The sequence below is a fragment of the Dioscorea cayenensis genome, chromosome 8, assembly GCF_009730915.1.
Source record: "Dioscorea cayenensis subsp. rotundata cultivar TDr96_F1 chromosome 8, TDr96_F1_v2_PseudoChromosome.rev07_lg8_w22 25.fasta, whole genome shotgun sequence".
NCBI lineage: Eukaryota > Viridiplantae > Streptophyta > Magnoliopsida > Dioscoreales > Dioscoreaceae > Dioscorea > Dioscorea cayenensis.
In genome coordinates this window covers 14,587,123-14,593,398 of record NC_052478.1, presented here as the reverse complement: position 1 = coordinate 14,593,398, position 6,276 = coordinate 14,587,123, and the positions used below count along the sequence as shown (strand labels likewise).

Sequence of the window (6,276 nt, the reverse complement as noted above, 5' to 3'; positions counted from 1 at the left end):
ACAAATTTGTCCACTCGGACAATTACATCTTCAACAATCCCACGAGGTTTTCTTGTTGATCGATCCGCCAATTATAAGGTCATCCTCGTGGGCCTCAACTCATCCAAGCCAAGTTTCAAGTACATGGTGTAGGGCATGACATTTATGCTAGCCCCCGAATCCGCTAGAGCATTTTCTCGGACTCCACCCTGAAGAATGCATGGGATAATGAAACTTCCCGGATCTTTCAACTTTTGTGGGAGTTTCTTTTCTAGAATAGCGGAGCAATTCTCCGTAAGTGCAACCATGCCCTCTTCCTCCAACTTCCTCTTGTTCGTGAGGAGCTCTTTTAAAAACTTGGCATATTTCGGCATTTGAGTCAATGCTTCAACTATCGGGATGTTCAAATGGAGTTGTTTGAAGATGCTCATGAATTTTTTGAAGTGAACATCCTCCTTCTCATGCTTCAATCTGGTTGGATAAGGGATTGGAGGCTTATACTCGGATGATTTTGTTGGTCCTTCTTGTTGGAACTTGGCATTTCTTCGCTGATTTTTGTCTTCACTATTTTCGTCAACTAGCTTGGGGTCTTCCCCGGAGGCTACCCCACTTTTCTTGACACTTGGGTCAACCGCAACCCTTATCTCCACTTGCCTACTGCTTCTAAGATCAATGGCCTTTAAGTGCTCCCTTGGATTTTCTTCCGTGTTACTTGGGAGACACCCTAGGGGACGTTCAGAATTTGCCTTTGCGAGTTCCCCTACTCAATGCTCAAGTGACTTCGCCGAAACTTGGTGGTTTCTCAAAATAGAACCTATCTTAGTGAATTGGTCAGCGTGCTGAGTGAGCTGAGCATTCACCTTACCAAATTGTGCATCCATGCTACTGGTTAGGCTATTTAACCTGTCATTAGTACTAAGCATGAACTTGGCAAGGACCTCTTCAGTAGAAAATTTCCTCTCAAAGGCCGGTTGTTGAAATTGAGATCCTTGAGATGGTGCACCTCTTTGTTGTTGTTGGCCTTGGTTCCATGAAAAATTTGGGTGGTTCTTCCACCCCGGATTGTAAGTTAAGCTATACGGGTTCCCTTGAATTCGTTGCCCCCCAATGTAGTCAACATTCTCGATGGAAGCAACAGAGGAGCTCACAATCGGACATTTGGCTGTACCATGCCCACCACCACAAGTGCTACAAGTTATCACTGGTTCTGGCCTCAAACTACTGTCCATAAGGATATCAAGCTTTCGAGTCAACACATCCACCTTGGAGGCCAAGGCATCATTGCTACTAACTTCATACAGCCCAGTAGTCTTCTGTGAAGATCCTCTCGAAGCCCAATGTGATTCGTTGCTTGCCATAGATTTAAGTAATTGCTCGGCCGCATTGGGATACTTGTTGCTAAGGGAACCACCCGCTGGGGCATCAATGAGTTGGCGAGTAGCATAATTCAGCCCATTATAAATTATTTGTACTAGCATCCATGAGGCAAAACCATGGTGGGGGCACCTTCTAAGGAGATCCTTTAATCTCTCAAAGGCTTCAAACAATGTTTCGGACTCCCCTTGTTTAAAGGCTGAAATTTCTTGCCTCAACTTCGCCGCTTTGCTTGGCGGAAAATATCTTCCAAGGAACTTCTCAACCATATCCTTCCATGTTTTAATAGACCCCGGAGACAATGATGTAAGCCAACGATAAGCTCCGTCTCTCAAACTGAATGGGAATAGTCTCAAACGGATCGCATCGTCGGACACCCCATTAATCTTGAATGTGGAACAAATTTGGAGGAACCGGGAAAGATGGTCATGTTCATCTTCATTCGCGAGACCGTTGAATTGAACCGAGTTCTGGACCATGCCGATTGTACTCGCTTTAATTTCAAAATTGTTGGATGCCACGGTCGGTGCTTGAACACTAAACTCATCTCCTGTGAATTGGGGTCTTTCATACTCGGATAGAGTGAGTCGCTCTTCGGCCATGATTGAAGACTCTCTAGACTCAATTTCAATATTCTGCGAAGCCGATCCTTCATCAACCTCTCTCAATCTCCGATGCAAAGTTCTTTCAATTTCACTATCCGGTGTAATCAATGTTGATGGATTTGAGCGTGTCATGCACAGTACCTTGCAAAACCAAGAAAGATGATAGAATGTTAAGACCAAAGGAAAAGAAAAATAACGACAAGAAATGAGTAAAGAATGAAATGGATAGAGTAATAATCTAAAAGTTTCCTAGAATTCCTTAAAAGTCCCCGGCAACGGAGCCAAAAACTTGATTGCTTCCCCGCAAGTGTATGGGATCGCCAAGTAATACCTCGCGTGAAGATGTGAGGATCATATTCCACGGGGCTAAGGATCTCCTATTACTCTTTCTCGAGCTATTATCTAGCCTAAGATCTCAAATGATGAATTTTACTCTACTAAATGTAATTAAAGCTAAAACAAGGTTATGAACAAATTAGAGAGAACAAGCAATAAGCTAGCAAGAAAATCAATGAGATGCAAAGGCCTATGGATGAGGATCCCCTTTGAGGGGTTATCATGCAACATAGATGATGATCTAAAGATGCAAGGGTAAAATGGACCATGAGATTCCAAGATTAGAACAACCCCAATTTCTCGGCGATTGAACCCTAATCCCATACGAACATAGATAGGAATTTCTTCCAAATCTACATTCCTACGATTGCATTGAGTACGAGGAAATCTCACTTAGGATTAAACCTACTCTTCTTCGGATTAAACCTACATGGAGGGCCACCAAACACCCGATTTCTCGGTGTGATGATACAAGTACCCCCTTCTAATTCATTCATGGTCTAATACATGCGAGAAAGTCACATCTACATGCATCACTCATAAAAGAGCTACGGATTTCTCCTTAGTGTAGCACTTAGCATGAAAACAATGGATTAAATCTCAAAATTACCCAAGCATGGAATTAACGAGTTATCATCCAACATACATGATAAAACCCCCCAAGGTTCACCAACACCCGGTGGCCTTGGTGGTCTAGTGTGTCATCATCCCACAACAAGCAATACAAACAAGCAAAACATGAAACAAAAGCATAAATAACACTCCCTAGATGAAATGGTGAAAGAGGAGGTGAAGAATGTGCCGAATGACGCTTTCCCCGCTAAAGGAGTGCCAAATGACGCTTCCTCTAGCCGTGGGTCTCCTTTCTTCAAATCGTGGTAGATCTCCCCTTGAATGATGTTGCCTTCTTGCCTTGAGAATCTTGGACCTTGGGCTTGGATGATCTTCTAGCTTCCTTGTCCTTCTTCTCCTCCCCAAGGTCGCCCAAAAACTCCCAAGTGCTCTCCCAAAGTCGGCCAAGAAAATGGCCAGCCAAAATTTCTCTTTTCTGCCCTAAAAGTTGGTATTTATACCCCCCCCCCCGAGGCATACGGGTCGTATGGGGGTCATATAGCACCCAAAAACCCTAGATTTGCGATCCATACGGGGTGCATACGGCCCCCATACTGGGTAGTATGGAAATCTAGGGCGAGACACTTCAAAATCAATCTGCTACTATCAGATGCATCGGCCCCCATACTGGGTAGTATGGGGGTAGTATGAAATTCCTGTTTTCTTCTCTTTTCGCCCAAATGATATCTTCTTGTTCTCCATGGCTTCCTTATGCCCTACAAAGCAAATAATAGATGATTAAGCGAAAAACGGGCATCAAACCTAACAAAATACATGCAAAGTGAATACGATATATACATGAAAACATCTACATTTAGACACTTATCAATGTTCTGCCCAATCTCTTCGGTTTTGGGGGACTGTTTTCTCCAAAATTCGCTTTAAGTCCCTGTGGGATATTTCCACTTGCTCGCTAGTTTGTGGATGGTATGGTGTTGCCATTTTGTGGGAAATGCATAGCACTTCAAAATTTTTGCAAATTGGGTGTTACAAAAATAAGTGCCTCTGTCGCTAATGGTTGCTCGTGGTGCGCCAAATCTGTAGAACAATTTCCTTAAGAATTTTACCACCGCCCTCGCATCACTCGTTTGTAAGGCCTGAGCCTCCACCCATTTAGATACATAGTCAACTGCTACGAGTATGAACTTGTATCCATGAGAGCTCTAGAAGGGTCCCATAAAATCAATCCCCCACACATCAAAGATTTCACAAGCTTGGTTCCAATTCTGGGGCATCTCATCCCGACAAGAAATGTTGCCTACCCGCTAACATCTATCACAAGCTTGAATGAATATCTAGGTGTCTTGGAATAGTGATGGCGAACAGAAACCTTCATCAAGAATCTTCTTTGCTGTTCTATTTGCACAATAATGGCCTCCAGTGGGCCCTGAGTGACAGTGCTTCAGAATACTTAGCCCCTCTATTTTAGAAACAAATCTTCGAGCAACCTGATCAGAACAAACTCTGAATAAGTACGGATCCTCCCATATGTAGTGCTTAAGGTCTGATAAAAATTATTTATGTTGTTGATAGGTAAACCATTTTGGGATGACCCTTCCTACCAAATAGTTGGCATAATTGGCAAACCATGGCGGCTCCTTTTCTTCCACTACCTGGATGTTGTATAAGTGTTCTTCAAGGAAATGAGTTATTCATGTCTTTCTCTCTACGAGCTTCTATACCAGAGTTCTCTAAATGGGACAATTGATCGGTTGCAAGGTTTTCTGACCCCCGCTTGTCCTTGATATAAAGATCAAACTCTTGAAGTAATAAGACCCACCTAATCAATCACGGTTTGGCATCTTATTTGCTAAGTAAGTACCGCAAAGCTGAATGATTTGTATACACCACCACTCTGGAAAGAACCAAATATGACCAGAATTTATCAAAGGCAAATACCACGGCAAGTAGTTCCCTTTCAGTTGTAGTGTAATTCTCTTGGGCCCCTGTTAGAGTCTTCCTTGCATAATATATGGGATGGAAATGTTTGTCTCTCCACTGACAAAGCACTGCACCTACTGTGAAATTGCTCGCATCACACATCAATTAAAATGGGGAGTCCTAGTCTAGAGCTACCATGATGGGTGCTGGAATTAGTTTCTCCTTGAGTGTAATAAAGGACTTCATGTAATCATTATCGAACTCGAATGGGACATCTTTCTCCAACAAGCTTGTCAGGGGTCTTGCTATTTTAGAAAAATCTTTGATGAATCTTCTATAGAACCCCGTATGTCCCAAAAAGCTTCTTATGGCCTTTACGGAATTTGGAGGTGGTAATTTTTCTATGGTGGAAATCTTTGCCTTGTCCACCTCAATTCCTTCTTTTGAGATTTTGTGACCCAAGACTATTCCCTCTTGGACCATGAAATGGCATTTCTCCCAACTTAGCACAAGGTTAGTTTCTTCACATCGAATGAGGACCCATTCTAAATTCTTGAGGCATACTTCGCATGAATCACCAAAGACAGAAAAGTCATCCATGAACACTTCCATAAAATCTTCCACCATATCCTCAAAAATTGCCGTCATGCATCTCTGAAAGATAGCCGGGGCGTTACATAACTTTAAAGGCATGCTGCGATAAGCAAATGTGCCATACGGGCAAGTGAACGTAGTCTTCTCCTGATCTTCTAGGGCAATGGAAATTTGGAAATAACCAAAGAACCCATCCAAAAAAAAATAGTAGGCATGTCCTGCTAGTTGCTCCAGCATATGATCAATGAATGTTAGGGGAAAATGATCCTTCCGGTTGGCATCATTCAATTTTCTATAGTCAATGCATACCCTCCACCCGGTGGTTGTTCGAGTTGGGATTAACTCATTTTTGTCATTGGTGATCATAGTGATTCCCCATTTCTTTAGAACTACTTGTACGGGGCTTACCCATTCACTATATGATATCGGATAAATAATGCCTGCATCGAGAAGTTTGATGATTCGGCCCTCACCACTTCCTTTATATTTGGATTGAGTCTTCTTTGTGGAAAGGCTTTGGGCCTGAGTTCATCCATTATTAGAATTGAGTGAGTACGCACTGATGGATTAATTCCTTTTATGTCAGCTATCTTGCACACAATTGCTTTCTTGTGCTTTTTTAGCATATCCACCGATCCTTTCTTTTGCTCAACTGTTAAGTTTAAAGATATGATAATTGGAAGCTATGTCCCTTCTCCGAGAAAGGCATACTCAAAGTTCTCAGGGAGTTTTTTCAACTCCAAATTGGGTGCTTCCTCAGTTGATGGCTTCAAACCTTTGTTCCTTAGCCCATCACCCTATTCAGATCCTATTTTTTCTATAGACCCCAAACTCTCTTCTAAACTATCATTCGTGCCATTAATATGTAGCTTGTAACATTCAGCATCTTTCTCAA

General features: G+C 42.4%; 1 non-coding gene across 1 annotated transcript; it reads left to right on the top strand.

Moving 5' to 3' along the window:
• Positions 1–1,467: 1,467 nt before the first annotated feature.
• LOC120268116 lies at positions 1,468–1,574 on the top strand. The gene has a single exon (XR_005538786.1). It is a non-coding gene; the product is annotated as a small nucleolar RNA R71 (small nucleolar RNA).
• Positions 1,575–6,276: the final 4,702 nt, after the last annotated feature.